The sequence below is a fragment of the Equus asinus genome, chromosome 8 (assembly GCF_041296235.1).
Source record: "Equus asinus isolate D_3611 breed Donkey chromosome 8, EquAss-T2T_v2, whole genome shotgun sequence".
Classification (NCBI taxonomy): domain Eukaryota; kingdom Metazoa; phylum Chordata; class Mammalia; order Perissodactyla; family Equidae; genus Equus; species Equus asinus.
The window spans coordinates 55,908,215-55,928,465 of record NC_091797.1 but is presented as its reverse complement, the minus strand read 5'-3'; the positions used below and the strand labels follow the sequence as shown (position 1 = coordinate 55,928,465).

General features: G+C 42.1%; 1 long non-coding RNA gene across 1 annotated transcript; it reads left to right on the top strand.

The window, feature by feature from the left end:
- The first annotated feature begins 10,273 nt into the window (after positions 1–10,273).
- Positions 10,274–19,663, top strand: LOC123286806 (uncharacterized). Its single transcript, XR_011505647.1, has 3 exons — positions 10,274–10,392; positions 18,522–18,643; positions 19,265–19,663. It is a non-coding gene; the product is annotated as an uncharacterized lncRNA (long non-coding RNA).
- The last annotated feature ends 588 nt before the right edge of the window (positions 19,664–20,251 follow it).

Genomic DNA, 20,251 nt, shown 5'->3' with positions numbered 1-20,251 from the left:
CCCATGTCACATCCTCCCCACCCTATGATGGTAGCTATTCCACCCCCACCCAACCCTGGCTACTGGCCAACACCACCCTGTTTAATTCTGTTCCCAGCATCCACACGATCTTCTTGAGTTGGCTTCCTTGCCCATGGCCTGCCTTTTCCAGCTGGAATAAGGACACCTTGAGTCTGTCGGTCTTGTTGGTCTCATTTATTGCTATATCTCCACGGCCTAAAACAGTATTGGTACCTCACACATATACAATAAATCCATGTTGAATGAATAAATTCACCACATGGGCATTAAAACATTTTCTAATGTCCTGTAATGGTATGGAAAAATGCTTACAGCATAATGTTACGTTTAAAAGACCAAAGCAATATTGCTTATGTAATATTATTGCAACTATATGCTTTTTGTCTTTTTATTGTAGTAAAATAGACATAACATAAAATTTATGGTTTTAACCATTTTTTCCCCTTCTTCCTCTTTTTCTCCCCAAAGCCCCCCAGTACATAGTTGTATCTTCTAGTTGTGAGTGCCTCTGGTTGTGCTATGTGGGATGCCACCTCAGCATGGCCTGATGAGCGGTGCCATGTCTGCGCCCAGGATCCGAACCTGCAAAACCTTGGGCCACCGAAGCGGAGCACACAAACTTAACCACTCGGCCATGGGGTGGCCCCTTTAACCATTTTGAGTGTACAATTCAATGGCATTAAGTACATTCACATTGTTATGCATACAGCTACATATTTGTAAGAAGAAATAACCTATAAAATGAAAAGGCAACTCCTTCTCTCTACATTTCTGTATTTTACTTACATTTAAAATAAAAGAGAAAACCCATTTAAATGTTTTAAATGAACTAACAGTTCCGGTTCCATGCTCAGAAATCTCTTTTGTCTCCATTGCCAACTCTGAGTAAATGAGCTCATGGAGGGAGGGAGCCCAGAGCATCTAGCTAGTTACTGATCCTCTGAAATACCAGAAATAATAGTTGACTCCACCAGGTTGTATAGCAACAGGTTTCTGATCTGTGTCACTCACCCAGCCAAGGGAAGCACAGACACTTGTTAAAGCATGGCCCTTAGGGGTTGGATTGGGATTAAAGGAAACACACAGGGCCTTGAGCATCACAAGCTTGTGTGGAAAATACAGAACTTTCCTTCTTGATGTGTGGAAATGCTCTGGGAACTTGGCCTCTTCGTGCCCGCCATTCCTCTGGGATAATGCTAGTCTGTGTAACTTTCTGCTGCCTCAGTCAGCGTTAAGGCATGGGAGCAGATGATATCATTGTTCTCTACGTAAACAGAAAGTAAGTATGATGCTTTTTCCAGAAAGATCAGTAAGTACGCTGGAAAATGATTTAGCATCCCAAATCATTAACACGCTGCTTACACACACAGCTTCGCTCACCAGGAAAACAACCCTTGTAACAGTCTAGCAGAAAGTGAATTCTATTTAAAATTTTAATTTGCAATGGAGAGAGAATGAATGGCCTTTGCAATTCAAATTAAGGGCATTATTCCACTCCCTCCATGTCTGATGTAAGGGTAGGCACATAAAACAACATACGCTCCATTTTAAACAAGTCTCTCCTATTTATTAACTAGGCAACGTGCAGAATCCAAAATCAATCACTTGAACTGTGAGTCTGAGGGTGGTGATGCCATAACGTGGGCTGTGTCCTGTAACAGTATGGTCCAGGGGAGAGCCATTCAGAGGGCTGAGAGACTCAGGCGTTGCTCTCAGGTAGAGGTCAACAGGGGCAAAGTGTGGCCTGGGAGAATGAGGGCAGAGAGAACAAGAACGTGTCATGCAATCAGCACAAGATGGGGGTACAACGAAACGAAGGACATTCATTCATTCATTGACTCACCCAGGGATGATAGTGAAATCATTTAACATCGGATGTAGACAGCAGGGGTGCCAACCAATCTAAAGAAATGCCACCACACCTGGAACAGGGTCTTGGAGGCCCCCTGCTAGATGGAACATCAGCATGTCAGTTGCCGGGTCATGGGCAGGCCTGGGAGACCTGGAGAGAGGTCGGGCAGTGAGGGGGCAGAGCAGCCCTCCACGCTGAGCATTCAACCAGCAGTACAACTATCGTGGCGTGTGCTGCCAGATGACCACAGCCCCACGTCCAATCTACGTTCATTTCCTGCCTGCTCTGTCCGCGTCCCTGAGTTGCTCCCTGGGCATGCAGAGCTCACAGGCTCCGTCATGGCCCTTAGGGAGCTCGCAGCCTTGTGCATCAGACAGACAAGCAGATGGTGTGAGAGAAAACAGCGCAATGCAGTGTACGAGAAGATCATCATAGAGGTGACCTGCAGTTCTGTGGGAGTGACACACACACAAACCATGGGGTGGCGGCACGGGCGGGCGGAGGGGTGGTGGGCAAAGTACGAGGAAAGAATAAGGAAATGCTCCTTGCCTCCATTAAATTAAGTGTAGGGCCTCCAGAGTCAGCAGTGGAAGGACAGTCCACATGGAAGCGGCAGCCCTGATTCTCCTGGGGAGATTCTCTTTCCCTTCGGAGTCCCTCACCAGCCGTGGCTACCAACACAATAACCCACTGTCCTCTCCCCCACCCCACACCATCCCCCTGCCGTAGACACACAACTTTTCTTTTTCCTCTTCACGCACAGCCAAGATGTGACTACAGCTTGTACACAGAACTTTGCCGAGGGCTCAGAGCTAATGGCAGGGAAGTAATATCAGGTCTAACATGAAACTTGGGAATGTGGCTCACAAATTAAAGCATATTTATCTTCAGCGGCAGATCCCTCACAGAACTTCCCTACCTTTACCGCATCATGGCACATAGAAAACTAGTATCTGATAGCACACGGGGGTAAGCCAAGGAAGGCCTCAGGCATCTGGGGGTGACCGGCCTGTGGGGCCTTGGGTCCCCTGAGGTAGGAGGGACCATCTCTCTAGCAGGTCTCTAACTCACTGGCGGCCCCTGGGCCCTCTGGCCATGGGTGCGGAAGCTTGACTGTGCCCCAAATAGAAGAATGTCAGGTGCCGGCCTGTGGCTGAGTAGTTGAGTTTGCACCCTCCATTTTGGTGGCCCGGGGTTTGCTGGTTCGGATCCTGGGCATGGACCTACACACTGCTGGTCAAGCCATGCTGTGGTGGCGTTCCACATAGAAGAACTAGAATGACCTACAACTAGAATATACAACTATGGACTGGGGCTTTGGGGAGAAAAAAAAAAAAGAGGAAGATTGGCAACAGATGTTAGCTCAGGGCAAATCTTCCTCTCCAAAAAGCATACTTAAAAAAAAGAAGAAGAATGTCATCTAGCAGTGAAGCAATATTCGTGGTTGCGCAAAGTCACAGTTAGAGAGAGAAAAGGAAGAGAATCACACGGGTAGCCACTGGCTACGGAAGAGCACAGCAACAACGCTGAAGGAGGGAACTGTCGACGAAAATAATCCATAACCAATCTATAAATGAAAATTTGGGTGAGTTTATTCTGAGCTTAAATTTTAGGATTATAACCCGGGAGAGTCTTTCCACAAAGGAACAGAGCACTCCAAAGAAGTGGGGGTACGTAGGGCGGTTATATACCCTCAAAGAGGGTGCTTCACATATGATTGAAATGTCCCTCCCACAATAGTCACAAGGTTGCCCTGTCGGCACAGGGCTTGATGGACACAGCAGGTAGTGGGTCTGCTATCTTCGTGGGCATAGCAGGAGCCAAGTCTATTGTCTCCAGCTGGGCGGTCACAGGTGAGCGCAGCAATCAGTTTCTAGCCTAAGGAAAGATGCTTAATCCTTAAGGAGACGCCAATGTTGGGAGGGGGAGGGAAGTTGCACCTTTATCTCAAGGGCCTTTTGCTCTTGCCATAGGGAATCTCTAAAGCAGATATACAATGCATGCTCAACGGCCTGGGTCAGGACCTTTTGGAAAGACAAGGTCAAGCCGAATTAGGTTTACACCAAAATGGCCTCCTCATATATTCCAATATATCCTATTACTTGCCATTTTTATTTGACAAAAGCATTGTCTATGAGAGTCCAAACTGAGAACGTTAGAGAGAAGTCAACAAAAAGTTCCCATCCCAAGAATTTCCGATGACAGTTCTCCTCGCTAAAAGAAAGACCCAACCCCACAAAGACTCACAGGGCACTGAAGGAAGGGCTGGTTATAGGACAGAGACCTTCCCTGGCCACCCTTAGATAGAACACCCAGCCTCAGGCCAAACTAAATGAGCATTCAATTCACTTTAATCACTTCAATCCAATCAGATAACGTCCCAAGTCAAAGAGCCCAGTCGGGTATTGGAGAAGGAGAACTATTCCACACAGGAAGGGCCCAATTATCCATGGAGCCATAATTGTGCTGTCTGGGCAGACGACTCCCGCGTCACCTGCTGGGTCTCTAGGAGCACAGCGGCAGTGACACAGGTGACATTCACACCATCCTAACCTTCTCGGTCGAGGGCAGTCGTGTTACCTTAGACCCTCTGCAGACTGGGAGTCAGAGGAGGGCCGGTTTTTCCAGGCCTAGGTGGAAGCTGGTGCCCTTGGGTTCCCAGGGTCCGACTCAGGTTCTGCTTCTGGAACTCTTCGTCCCTTTCTGATAAGACAAGGTTCCTAAAAGACCCTTTTTTGACTCCTCTTTTCCAAACAATAGAAGCGTTTATTTATTATGAAAACAATACGTCGTATTTAGACATAATAATAGATATTTAGAAAGAATCGTCGCTCAACAAATAAAGAATACATATCCTTTATAAGCCCACTCAGAACATTTACACACTTGACCATTTGTTAGGCCGCAAATGAAATCATAACAAATTCCAAAGGAATGCGGTCATCCAGATGGTGTTCTTTCACCACAGTGTGCTGAAAATAGAAACCAACAGTAGATGTGTATTCTCCCATCCCATAAATTTGACAATAAAAATATCATTCTAAGTAATCTCTAGATTAAAAAGGAAACCATGATGAAAATGAAAAATATTTAGAAATGATGCACAATGCAAGCAGGCATATGAAAACATATCAGGTACAGCTAAAATTGTACTCAAGGGGAAATTGAGAGCTTAAATGCACTTTTTAGAACACAGATTTAAAATTAATGAATTAAGCATTCAACTGAATGATCTAGAAAGAGAAAATAATTAATAAATAATCTAGAAGGAGAAATTAATATAAAACACAAGCATAGAATCTAAAACCAGAAATATAAAAATGATCAATAAAACTAAAACATTGTTAATGAAAAGACAACTAAAATAGACAAATCTCTGGAAAGACTGATAAGACAAAGGAGAAAAAGCTAAATAAATGATATTAGGGACAAAAAAATACTATAATCAAATTTTTGCCTATAATTTTGATAAATTTTTGCCTATAATTTTGAAATGGACAACTTTACAGAAATATAACAATTAAAGAGTGACCCAAGAAGAAATAGAAAATCTGAATATGCCTGTAACTATTAAAATAATTGAATGGCTAGTCAAATATCTCTTCTCAAGAAAGGCAACAGGCTCAGACAACTTGACAGGCAAATTTAACCAAACCTTCAAGGAACAGATAATTCCTATCTTAGCCAAACAGTTCTGGATAGTAGAAAAAAAGGAAAAAGCTACCTGATTCCTTTTATGATGTTAACGTAAGTGGAAAAGGACAGTATCTTTTTTTAAAAAAGCAACAAAAGAAAAGTATAGGCCAATATCATTTATGAATATAAATGCAAGAAGTCCAAATAAAAAACTAGCAAATCTAGTTTAGCAGTATATAAAAAAATCCTAACTTATTAGGGTTTATCTTGTAAAAATATATATGGCTCAACATTAGAAAAATGTATCAAGTTACTATAAAATATGAAGACGTTAAAGACAATACAATCATATGATTAAATCAGCAAATATAGAAAAATGTAGGCAATAAAATTCAACACATTCACTTTTAAAAAGTCAAATTTTTAACAAACTTAGAATAGACAGGAAGGTTTTTAACTTGATAAAATATTTCCCGCACCCCCCCCCCCCAAAAATCCCTGTAATAATATCATACTTAGTGGTGAAACTTTTAATATGTTTCTATTAAAGTTCGGGTACAAGCCGGGGTGCTCATTATCACCCCTCCCACCCAGCATTGGACTGAAGGTCCTTGACAGTGAAAAGAGACAAGAAGAGTCAAAAGAATCAGGAAGAGGTATAATGCTCATTATTTGCAAATTGTCTGCATTGACAATCCAAGAGAATCTTCAGATAAACTATTAGAAAGAGGATTCGGCAAGGTCGCTGCACAAAAGACCAAAATAAAAATCATTATCATTTCTTTATACCCTCAATAGCCAATTAGCAAATGTAGTAGAAAAAAATTCTCCTTCACAATAGAAACAGAAATTACAATGAATCTAAGAATAAGTTAAGTAAATGATGCTAGGACTTTATAGGGAAAATATAAAAAGTTGTTGAAAAAGAAAAAAGAAAAGGTGAATGTATGGACAAGAAGGAGACTCAGTATTCTTTCCCCAAATGAATCTATAAGTTCAATGTAAGGTAATTTTGAAAAAGAAAAGCAAGGATGAGCAAAGAACTATGTCAGTTATCTGTTGATGTATAACAAACCTCCCCAAAGCTTAATGGCTTAAAACTACAATCGAAGTGTCGTGATAGATCAGTAAGGAAAGGGTAGGCTTTTCAAAGTAAGTGGGCATGGGACAAATGACTTTTTACATTAAGGGTGGATTTCAACTGCCACAAGCTCTTTGATACCCCTCCCTTAAGATGCGCGGTGTCATCCCCCTCCTACTGGGTGTGGCCTGGCGTAGTGAATGGAGGTGGGCTCACTTCTAATGAACAGAATAAAGTGGCGGTGACAGTGGGTGACTTTAGAAACCACGCCATAAAAAGCCCTGCAGCTTCCTGCTTGGTCACACGTTCTCTCTCTGGAATAGATGACTCACTCTGGGGGAAGCTAGCTACCGTGTCATGAGGATGCTCAGCAGCCTGTGGAGAGGCCTCCGTGGGGAGGAACAGAGGTCTCCTGCCCACAGCCAGGTGAGTGAGCCATCTTGGAAGCACAGCCTTCAGATGACTGCAGCCGACATCTGACTGCCACCTCGGGGGAGACCCTGAGCCAGAACCACCCGGCTGAGCTGCTCCCAGAGTCCCAGCCCTCAGCAACTGTGAGGTAATAAACGTCTGTGGGTTCTAAGCTGCTAAATTTTGGGGTAATTTGTTATGCAGCAACAGATAACTGGTACAATACCTCATCCCCAAAAGAAGTAAAATGGAATCCTTTCTCACGCCTCACACACAAAACTTTAGAACTTTTTAGAAGATAATGTGGGACAGTATCTATGGTTATAGAAAAGATTTCTTAAATGAGACACATACACACAGGGACATGCCATAAAGGAAAAGACACTATAACCAAGTTTAAAAAGATAAATGACAAACAAGGAGAAGATATTTGCAACCTATGGTATCCAGAACATGTAAAGAACCCCATCAAATAATTAAATAAAAGACAAACAGCCCAATAGAAAAATAAGTGAAAGAAAGAGATAATTCATGGAAGAGGCAACCTAAATGATTATTATGTGATCTCACTAGTAACCAGAGCAAATGAAACCAGATGAGGTTCTATTCCTCATCTATCAGACTGACGAAAATTAACAAATATAAAAATATCAAGGGTTGACCAGGATGCGGACAAGTGGGAATTCTCACAAATTGCTGGTGAGAATATACGTTGTTATAGCATTTTGGCAGCGTTTGGTAAAACTGAAGCTGTACATACGCTGTGACCTCTCAAGTCCACTCTTAGCAATTCTAGAGTTTCCAGAAAGACTCTCTGGCATGGTTGCACAAGATGCCTACAAGGATAGTTATTGCCAAATTGATTGTGGTAGAGAAATATAGGAAACAACCTAATTCCATTTGTCCATTAACAGAATAAAAGATGGTATATTTAAACCAAATACTACGCCAGAGGAAAGGAATTAACTGCAGTTACAGATATCTGCAGCCAATATGGATTGGCCTCAGAAACACAACGTTGATTTTAAAATAAAAGTAGAATTACTTTTGTACTGATTTTGAAATCACATGCAAACAATTCTCTCTATAGTTTTATGGGTATTTATGTGGTTTGTGTGTGTTTAAAAGAAGCTCGAGGGGCCAGCCCTGTGGCATAGTGGTTAAGTTCACATCTCTGCTTTGGTGGCCTGGGGTTCACAGGTTTGGATCCCGAGCGCAGACCTACATTGCTCATCAAGCCATGCTGTGGTGGCATGTCACATATAAAATAGAGGCAGACTGGCACAGGTGTTAGCTCAGTGACAGTCTTCTCAAGCTAAAAGAGGAAGATTGGCAACAGATGTTAGCTCCGAGCGAATCTTCCTCACCAAAAAACAAAAGAAAAAAAACTGAAGAAGAAGAGGCTGGAAGAACTCATAGGCCTGTATATTAAAACCAGACATAAATTAAACCTCAATATGTGACTTAAAAAAATAGATCTAGAAGACTGCGATGGTTAATTTACGTGTCAACTTAAGTGGGCCACAGGGTGCCCGGACATTTGCTCAAACATTATTCTGGATGTTTCTATGAGGGTGTTTTTGGATGAGATTAACATTTGAATTGCACTGAGAAAAGCAGATTGCACTCCCTAACGGGCCTCTTCCAATCAGTTGAAGGCCTGAATAGAACAAGAAGTCTAACTCTCCCTCCAGTAAGAGAATTCTTTCCTGCCCGACTGCCTTCAAACTGGGACTTTGGCTTTTTTCCTGCCTTTGGACTTGGACTGAGACATCAGCTCTTCCTCAGGATCCAGCTCACCTGCTCACCCTGCAGATTTTGGGACTTCTCAGCCTCCATAATCACATAAGCCGTTTCCTTATGTACGTATATGGAGAGATACACACACACACAACCTATTGGGTCTGTTTCATATATCTATACACATGCATAGATATATACATATCCTATTGGTGGCACATGTTATTTCAGGGCTAATCTTCCTCAAAAAAAAAAAAAAAAGAAAGAAAGTAAAAATTACTCATGATTCCACAATTGTTGGCATTTTGGTATATATATATTTCTAGGCTTTTTATTTACATATAAATATTTCTTTACATATACACATAATCCCCACCCCACTTTACATAAAAAATCCCTCCTGTTTTATAGCCTGCTTTTTTCACTCAATATTTTTAATGGACATTTTTCCACATCAGTATTTTTAAAGACTGAATACTATTTCAGAAAATGGTTGCAGTTTAATTTACTTAACCAATCCCTAATTCAGAGATATTTAAGTTGTTTCCAGGGGTTTTTTTTAAACAAATATTATTACAATGAAAAGCCTTGTTTACACATACACTTGTCTTTTTATTTCCTTAAGCATAAGTTCCTAGAACTGAAATCATTTAATCAAACGATAGCTACATTTTAATCACTTTTGAAACATATTGCCAAGTTATCCTCACCTCCAGAAAGTTGTACCAATTTTCACTTCCCCACGCCCTTGCCAACACTGAAAGCTGGACGCTTGAAGATTGTCTTGACCAACATCTTCTCTGTGGTTTATTTATTACCTCCAAGAAGACTTTAGCTTCCTGCAATTCTTAATAAAATCCCCAAATCTTTGACAAATAACATAGTTTGCACCAACACCAAACTGAAAAGTCTTTTAAAAATATGTATGATGTATATATTTATATATATGTTGCAAGAATAGATGGATGTGTGTTGAGTTAATACCATTTTATATACATATTTAGTGTAGTCCTAAGTTCCCATTTCCATTTAGACTAATGAAATTTCCTCTTGTTTTAGGAGCCATAAATTTTAGTTTCAAACACTCTTTGAAGTCACCTAGAGTTGCTAAACAAGTTCTGGGTCCTTTTCAAAAAGAGACCTGCATTTATGAAAGTCAGAGGATGTGCAAGGTGTCAAAAAGGCATCTGTGTAAATTACGTGGGCAGGCTCCTGCAAGGTTCATGGACCAGGGCTCACTGAGCACCTGGATTAAAAGCAGGAGCTTGTCCCAGTGGAGGCATTGCCATGTTATGCAAGGGTCTCCAAAGGGAGAAGCACCAGTTTCATTTGCAATTATTTGGCCGTTCAACTTCTCAGGATGTCTTCCTTCTGTGGACAACTTCTGTTTTCAGTCATTTTCAACTTCCAAAGGACTCTGCTTGGACTGAGTGTCCAGCGTGTGACCTGTCTCTTGTTGCCTACATTACAGAAATAGAAACGAGGCCACATTTTTATTTTATGTTGTAAAGAGAGATAGTAGGACAGTTCAGAGTAGCAACTGAAGCGTCTTAGGATTGGTCCAATGCCGAAAGGGAAAATGCTCACTAGAATGGAGACAGGCAACCAATCAAGTGGAAATCACGGCATTTAGTCGGAACTCTCAGTAGAGGTAAGAGTGTAGGACTTTCATTAGCAACATCTGAGATGGCAACTTGAAAACCAAGCTTTGGAAATAGAGGCTCAGGGTAGAGCCCTGGGGATGGATGGATGAGGGAACGGGTTTGTAAACGCAGCTATGCCACGTACAAATGGGCAGTGGAGTGACAAGAACTGAGAAGCCATCTGCTGTGGCCTCTGATTCTTGGATCAGCCTCCCTACCCAAAATTCTGCTAAGTAGAGCAGGGGACAGCAGCCCTATCCTACCAGCCAGGGCGTCAGAGAGAGAAGCAGACAAGAAGAGGGGGTACCTATAGCTTCTCTCCACCTTTATGGCTGGATTCTGTTGGCTGCTCTGGCCTGCAGACTCCTTATCTGAAAACTGAGAGGATTGTGTTAGTAGGTGTCCAAGGGCCCATCCAGTTTTCATAAACCTCTATCTATTCATTCCATGAACAGTTAAGATCTGTCAGGTGCTGTGCTGGACCATTCTGGAAGGGCCTATGCCATAGGGGAAAAGACAAACTGGAAGTCACTGATCCAGTAGATTTTTTTGAGTGTACACACAAACAAGTGGTCTATGGTGTAACTACAGACCAGTCCAGGTCTTGACCTAGAAGGCAGAAGGCTGACTTTATTTTTCTTCTCTGTGGCTTCCTCTAACCATAGCATAGTCTTTATAATACCTGTGCATAGGTTTTGTGGTTAAGCAGAACACTCCTTGAAAACTGGCTCTGAAACTCAGTAAGCACCTTTTTTCTCTGGGAACAATGGAAGCACTGATTACTACGTGTTCCGTGTGGAGACCTAACCATCCAATATGCCCATACTGGACACTACGCCAACCTCATCAACATTCATGAGATGCCAAAGATACAGGGCCTTGGAAAGGAAAACTTGGGTAGTTGGTTTTAATCTTTCAGGAATTCGATAAATAGTTACTTTTAGAAGGATCATGTAACCCATCAGTAAGGAAATTGAAATACACAGAAAACATTTCATCACTTGAAGACTTGGAAATGTTCTGCACATATATTTGAGTTCCAATCCCATGCCAAGAGCATGTCAAGATTCAGAAAATCAAATTGCACTAGGAAAGAGTTGAACTGTCTAAAGGTGAATTCTTTTTTTTTTTAAAGATTGGCACCTGAGCTAACAACTGTTGCCAATCTTTTATTTTTCTTCTTCCCCTCAAAGCCCCCCAGTACACAGTTGTACATTCTAGTTGTGAGTGCATCTGGTTGTGCTATGTGGGTCGCCGCCTCAGCATGGCCTGATGAGCGGTGCGATGTCCGCGCCAGCGAAACCCCGGGCTGCCAAAGCGGAGCCTGCAAACTTACCCACTCGGCCACAGGGTGGGCCCCAGGTGAATTCTTTCTATTTCTTCTTTCTAACCAATAGAGAAGTGGCTATTTTTAATGAACTATAAGAACACTGCAGTTTATCTATAAAGAAAGCTATAAGAGACCCAGCACGACAGCCAAGTGGTTAAAGTTCCGTGTGCTCCACTTATGGTGGTCTGCATTCACCAGTTTGGATCCTGGGGGCACAGACCTACTCCACTCACTAGCCATGCTGCGGATGTGTCCCACATATAAAATAGAGGAAGACTGGCATACATGTTAGCTCAGGGTGAATCTTCCTCAGCAAAAAAAAAAAAAAAGAGAGAGAGAGAGAGAGCTATAAGAATCTTTACTCTATAATCAGGAGACCAATTGATTAATTATTTTTGTTCTAACCTAAAATGTTATACTGATGTCAATTCTGGGTATTCCAAATGATTCAAAGACACGATGTGTACTTTATAATGGAGGCTACCTTCTAACTAGAAGTAATGAGGACGAGATTTAGGGGAAAGGAATACATTTTCTCAGATTTAGATTGCTCTCCGAAAATATTAAAACTCATAAGGTTTAGAATGTATATATGTGTTCTAAAAATTTGTTATCAAAGAGTTCACTAATCAAAAGGGGATAGTGAATTATTACAAGGTGCTCATCTCTGTGTAACCACCTCCCAGGTCAGTAAATGTAATATTACCAGCACCCCAGAAGCCCTCCTCAAACCCTCTATACCGATATTTCCTCCCCACTCCCAACGTTAACTGTTATTCTCACCTCTAACAACAAAGGTTAGTTTTGCTAGTTTTTAAAATATTTATATAAATGGAATGTTATAATGTGTATTCTTTTCAGTATGACTCCCTTTATTCAATATTACGCTTTGGAGATTCGTCCAGAGCGTTATGCATAGCTGTACCTAGTTCATTCATTTGATTGCTGTGTAATATTCCATCTTATTGCTATACCACCATTTATTCATTCATCCTACTGTTCATGGATATTTGGGCTTGCTCACAATTTGAAGTTAGAAATTGTGCTGGTATGAATATTCTGGTACACGTTTTTTAGTGTATGTCTCTGCGTGGATTTCTGTTGGGTGCATACCCAGGAATGAAGTTGCTGGGTCATAGGTTATACAAATGTTCAATTTTCAGAAATAACGCCAAACAGTTTTACAAAGTGGTTGTAAAGCTTCGTTTATTCTTGGCAGTCCTTTTCCTATTTCTGGCAAGGGGAAGTAGAGTGAGTAGGATTTTTATTTTCTTACAAGTTTCTTGGAACAAAATAGCTTTTTACAAACACTGTGAATGAGTAAAGTTTAAAGTAATTAAGGGCTTAGCGATTAAATTTCTTTCTAACCTACAGACATTTAAAAAAAAGAAGTGTAAGAGTGCTTGGGGCAAAGCACATTTGGGATTTCCTTCTTGCCAAAATATCTGAAAAGTAATTCCAGCTGCTCAGCTCAAATAACCCATAGCTGGGCTGGCCGACCTCTGACCTGATATCTTCCCGGGGTTTCAGTGAAAGAAACAAACAAAATACAGAGAGAAGCAAGGATCCCCAATATCAGAGCAATGTCACTCCCATGAACTTATGCAAATGAGCAAACATTTTCAGTATAGCCATCATCCCACCAAGAGGTGGGGCAGGTTCGAAGATTAAAAAGTTTGTAACGTTGGAAGTTTCCTTCTCCCTGGTACGGAAGACAGGCAGAAACAAACAATCTGTAGGTGGAAATGGAGGAAGAGGTTTTTCAAAGGACACTAAAATGCCCATCAGGTCTGTCCCCTATGAACTTGATTTGTTCGTGTAGAGCTGTCTTTCTTCCCCCAGAGAGGCTTGGAATTCTCTCTCTGGCAGGGCTGTGAGAGAACGGGCTCACCAGCGCCCCCTGTGCTTTAACTGATTTCTTGACAAGATTAGCAAAGTCCCAGCGGAAGAAGTTAACTTTTTTGTGTGTACAAGTACATAAAGGCTACATAGCCCATTAAGAAAAGTCTCCGGATATCCCACATTAAAAAGAGTTTGCAATTAAAACGAATAAATCCGTTGCAGTATATTCACACAATGGAATACTATGTAGCAAAGAGAATGAATGAACTACAGCTACAGGAAACAATATAGACCAGTTTCACAGCTGCAAGGTGGAGTGCAAGAGGCCAGATACAAAAGAGCAGATACTATACAATCCCATGTACAGAAAGTTCAAAAACAGGCAAAACTAGTTTATGGTGACAGAAACCAGAATAATGTGCTGGTGGTGGGGCCTGAATGGAAGGGGGTGCGGGATGGGCTTCTGGGGGGCTCACTGTGTTCATTTCTTGGGCTGAATATTGCTTACATGGGTGTGTCCATTTTGCAGAAGTTTAATGAGGTGTGTACTTAGGATTGTGTACTTTTCCGTTGTGTTTATCTTTCAGTATTTTTTTTAAAATAACATTGCTGTTGAGAGAAAAGGTAGGCTGACATTGTGATTTTTTTTAACAGTCCAGCAGCTTAGGGTAATATCAAATAGCCCACTCCTTGCTCAGGAGCCAGGAGCATCCTCAGATCCTTAGCACTAGTAACTACCCTTTTATGGAATAACAGCTGTGTATCAGGCTTGGTATTCCCTCCAGCCTTAAAGCAAACCTTCCAGAGAGGTAACACTGTCCTCAGCTCGAAGATAAGGAAATAAACTTCAGAGATGTTTAGCAATTTCCCCAAGTCACCAGCTAGTCAGTGCCTGCGCCAGATCTGAGTGCAGCCTACCTGCGCTGAAGCCCAGGCCCCCTCCTGAAGTACGAGCCCGGCAAAATTCCACTGTGGCCAGTCAGCCAACTCCACGCCCTCTGGAGGGAACCTGGATAAGCTGAGCATCCATGGCCCCCTTGAAGGGGCTCCACTCAGAAGGCCTATTCACAAGAGGGCAATGTGTAGTCTGAGGAGCGGGCGTGTGGAGGGGTGGGGTGCAGGCTGCCAGGCCTGCTGGTGCAGGTTAAATGCAGAGACCTTTCTTATTTTTATTTTTTGCATAGCCAACAATTTCCTCCCTTCTTCCTCCTTGTCATCCAGGCATCTAGGAAGTCCTCCTGGCTCCCCACTGCTGCAGGGCAGAGGGAGGTGTGGGCCTGGGGCAACATTCGGATGCACTGCGCAGTAGAGGCTGGCCCACCAGCTCAACCGACATCAGACAATGTCCATTCGTAGGAGACAAATTCAGCTCAGGATTACTCCGTAGCGATTAAACCCTGATGAACCGCAACTCGCTACCCGGGAGCTATAATCACAGCTTGGAAAGTTTCCTCCGCCTCTCTAAACTTACAAGCACACACATCACCTCCGCCATGAAGCCTTCCCAGCTATGCGAGACCACAGGGCCCTCACTCGCATTTTAGGGAATCCCCTCCACGTATATGGTTTGATTTAATCTTGACAAAAAGTTGCCAGTAAGTGCTATCCCCTTTTCACAAATGAGGAAAACAAGGCCTCGAGGGGTTAAGTGGTTTTACTCAAGGTGAAAACGCTAAGTGGTGGAGCTGGGATTCAAAGGTGGGTTTCGTCTCCCAGCCCCTCCCTTTCCACTTGGACCTAAATCTCCCTCCTCTGTTTCCCCACAGCGCCCAGAGCTAGCATATCTTTGAATTTATCACCCATTCCGGTAATCACTGACTTCTCTGCGTGTCTCCCTGACTAGATGGGGAGGAGAACTTGAAGAGGTTTATTTGATTGTCTATCCCCGGTCCTTAAGTACCTGATAAACAGGAAGTACTCAAAGAGGTGACTGAAAGGTGAAAAGATGAATCAATGCATACTAATCCTGCATCCCTATAGCTAGACATTAAATAACGAACAGTGACTCAGAGACAGGGCAGTTGAGGGAGGTCAAAGCACGGGCTGTGGAACCACAGAGGCCAGGTTCAGATCCTGACTCCTCTGCTTACTAGTGGTGCATCTGTGGGTAGAAGACACAATCTCTCTCAGTTTCCATATTTGTTAAAAGGATGTAAAAGTCGTCCCCATTTAATAAGGCTGTTCTCTTAGTTCGTTCAGGCTACTATAACAAAATGCCACAGACTGGGCGGCTCAAACAGCACACATTTATTTAGCACAGTTCTGGAAGCTGAAAGTCCAAGATCAAGGTACTGACGGGTTCTGTACCTGGTGATGTTGCAGATGGCCACCTTCTCTCTGTATTCTGAGTTGGTGGAGAGACAGGGAGTTCTGGTGACCCTTCCTCTTCTTATAAGACACCAATTCCATCACGGGGGCTCCACCCTTATGACCTCACCAAAACCTAATTACCTCCCAAAGGCCCCCCTTCTAAAGACATCACGTTGGGAGTTAGAGCTGCAGCATATGAATTGTGGGAGGACGTGTTCAGTCCATAACAGCTGTTATGAGAAGTGAATGAATTGAAATATGTTAAGCACTTTACGTAATACCTGGTACATAGTAAAAATAGATATACCTAGTACTGGGCAAAATTAGCCAAGTTACCTGGGTAGCATCTAAACAAAACCTCTATGGGGGTACAGACTCCAAAGGAGAGAATTGTCCGCTATTCTTGGATGTACACTAGAAGCCAGGCGCTGTGATCTACGTGCACAATCACCACCTGAATAGTGGGTGGTAGGGATGCTATTATCCCTGTTTTACATATGAGAAAGCAGAAGCTGAGAGAGCCAAGACCACTCACCCAAAGTCACCCAGCCAATCGGTTGTTCGGCCGGGATGTAGACCCCGGTGTGCCTGTCTTTGTGGTCCATGCTCTGAAGCTGACTGGGGCAACTGGGGATGGCCTCAAGGGTGAGGTAAGATGTGAGATGAATCTTGAAAAATAAGTCAGATTCTAAGGAGTGGAAATGTTTGTAGCCCTCATCTTGGTACTTAATGATGTTCAGTTTTGTGCTTTTGGCTAATTGCTTTGGCTGTGTCAGAGTTTCTCAACCTCAAGGCTATTAACGTCTGTCATGGTGACCATCCTGTGCAGTATAAGATGTTCAGCAACACGGTTGACCTCTACGCACTAGACGCCAATGGCATACCCCTCTCTCCCAGTTGTGACAGCCAAAAACGTCTCCAGACTTCCCTCCCTTGGGGGGCAAAATCACCTGTGGTTCAGAACCACTAGTCTATGTGTGTATGTGGTCTCCATAACTCAGCTGTGAGCAACATGAAGCCAGGAGCATATTATGCCCTTTTGCATTCTCCAAACAAATAACCCAACTCTGTAAACATAGCAATTGCTCCATAAAATACCTGTTGAATTAAGTTGTCATCATAATCACCTTATACCTTTTTAAGTAGCTCCTATTTGTCCTTCAGATCTCACCTCAAATGTCACCTCTTTAGGGACACTTTCCCCAAATCCAGACTGGTCAGGTTTTCTTTTCTTACTTTCAGTGAAGTGCTACCATCTGTGTTATCTAATTTATCCCTCAAGCACCCTTGGCAGCTAGAAGAGCATGCTCTAAGCCCTATATTTTAATTAAAGAAACAAAGGCTCAGAGAACTGATGTGGCATGTTCAAGATTACACAGCAAAGAGGTGACAGACTGAAAACGCAGTCACACAATAGCAGGCCAGGCCCCTAGCGGGCCAGAACAGCGGATGCTGAGCAGAGCATCAAGTGGACTGGCATTTGGGGCAGCATACCTGTCACAGAAGAAAATTGAGGTTTTAGGAGGAAAGTTGGTCAGGAACCAGGGGCCGATATGGTGGGAGTAGAAGACAGCATGTGGTAGGGTACCCCAAAAACGCACTCAGTACCAGACTCCGGCACAAGACTAAGCCAAGATGAAGGATTATGCCCCATGGATAAACTGACCGGTGAATCTGAGGATGCTGAGAAACTTCTGGCCTTGGCCCTGATTTGAGGGGTGCTGAGCTGCAGGTCGAGAAAGGAGGAGTCTGCATGAGGCACAGTTTATCGATGAGTGGGCCCAAGGGAGTTGGTTTCCTAGTGTGCTGAATTCACTGTCCTCTCTCGGGGACGTGTCAGTCATTCATTTAGTTACTGATGTTGGTACTTGGCACCTACTGTTGTGCTGGGTCCTGTGATAGGTGCAGAAGACGCAAAGGTGAGCACAACAGAGGCGGTCCCTATCCGTCAACCCTGATCTAATTATCTCACAAATAAATGTTTAATTACAAACTGGGACAGGTGCTAGGAAGGAAAGGTACAGCATGCGGTGAGATCTCATAACAAAAGGACATCTCGTAGTCTGAGGGCTGAGAGGTTTCCCTGAGAAGGTGGGAATTGAGCTGAGATCTGAAGAATGAACAGGAGCTGATTGTGTTCCATGTGTGTGTTGAGATGGTAGATGCCTCCAGGCTGAAGAAACAGCAGAGCAGAGACTCTGAGGCAGAAACATGGAGGAATGAGGTTGAAGATTGCACGGCCATAGACATACAGTTCAGAAAAGAGAAAGAACGAAAGAAAGAATGAGAGAAAGAAAGGTGAACATGATTAGAAACAGAAAGTATAGCTAATCCTCCATTCAGTGTTCTAGATGGCGAGGGGTTCCCCTCCCAAGGGGACAAAAATAAACATACTACCTCAAGAAGAGAGGTAGCTGGCTTTGCAGGCAGGGTCCCTCCTGAGGGTCAGTCTTGGTGGGGTTTAAGTCCAGAGTTCAGTCTGAGAATGTCCAGCAATTCAGTTTTTCCGGTTCATCTAGTCAATCAGATGCAGGGGATTGAGTCACACTGGCCAAAATCACGGAAAATGGATGTATACATCAAAATGCCTATGTATATTTTGCCATGAGAAATACAAGTGCCCAGCAAACCAAAATGTTCATGTCTGTTGGTCAGGCCACTCCCTTCCCTGTAAAGCGGTCCACAGGGGAAGACAAATGCCGATCAGAAGGTAAGTGGGCGAGCAGGAACTGGAACAAGCCAGCTGTGGCCATTTGATGTACCATTCTCCACTAGAGGTAAGCATATTTTCGGAGCCCCAAATCAGAACACAGGACTTAACAAAGAACTCTAACCTGATATATGAGTGTCATTAATTCATTTACCTGTCCTTATTGGGCCTTTATTAATAAATAATAATATTAAATTATTACACAATTAATGTTATATTATATTATCATATAATAATACAAAATTAGTTATTTAATTATATTATTATAATTAATTAATTATATTATAATTAATTATAACTGTAATATAGTTAAATTATATTATAGATTTTTAAATAAATTATATTATAATTAATTATAATTATATTATAATTATCATAATATAATTAAACAATATTTTGTTATATATGGAATAAACTGCCATTATTAGAAAGAATAAAATAACATGAAAAGAAATACAACACTCAGCAAAAGATATATTTAATTCAATATTTGTTTTGCCATTTTTATAAAACGTTTATCTATCCAAGTTGATTTTCTACTAACATTTTTTTTATTAATACTCACTTTCCTCAATTATTATTTTTTCACCTAATTAAAAAAACATATTTGTTAAAAACTCTTTGAGTCATTTAATTTAAGAGATTTTTACAGTTTCACTCATTAATGAAGACATATTCAATTCCTCAGTGTTACTCATCAGACGGAGAAGCAATGACGACTCAATGATAATAAACAACTCCAGCACTACATGTGATTTATTACTAAACGAGATCAAGGCTCCTTGGAGAAACAGCCAATTCGAGATCTGGGACAGAAATTGTTCAAGAAGAGGCTGGAACATGTTATGCCTGAAATTGAAGCCACTATCAAAGACTCCTGGGCTAAGGGCAAAGGATACGGAAACTAACTTGAAGGGGATGTCCCTGGCCATAGTTGGGTGACTTTGAACACCAGAGAAGATAATCATAGTAGACTGAAATACATCAAATATCTGAAAATCCAATATCTCACATAATGATAGTTAAAAAACAAAGCAATGACGAGTTTTGGAGGTGGCTGGGGAACCAACTCCTGACAGGCTGTTAATAAAAGGAAAGGATCTTAACGCTGCCTTTTCTGTGTCAACTGTATTTCAGGATAACCAAGTAACTCATATGGGAAATTCTTTCTTTGTAGAAGGATCACTGCAAATAAAAGCAGAAAGAACGACAGAATTAGAAAATCATCATTTTCAAATCTTTATTGAATTAATGGATCTAGGCCACACACATCAATGGCTGCAAAACCCATTAGGTGAAAGGTTCCTGGGGATCTTTATTGTGGATAGATCAGGCCAACAATATCTAGAACCACCAGTCAACTTAAAATCCCTAAAGGCATAAGCATACGACATCATATTTTTTCTGATGTGAGGAATAGGAATGCGCTCTGAACTCCCTTCAAAGAATTCTTGCCAAAACGAACCTGAATCTAATAAGACTCCAGGTTTAACCACCTGTTTATAGGAAACATAGGGTCAATTTGACAATGAGTCAAATCTGGAATGTGAGCATTTCTACAGGACAAATGTCCCAGTTTCTCTGACAAATGGCATCAAAAGGGGATGATAGTGAGGGAATGTAAGAAACTTAAGAACTATACTGTATTAGTCATCTCAGGCTGCCATAACAGAAT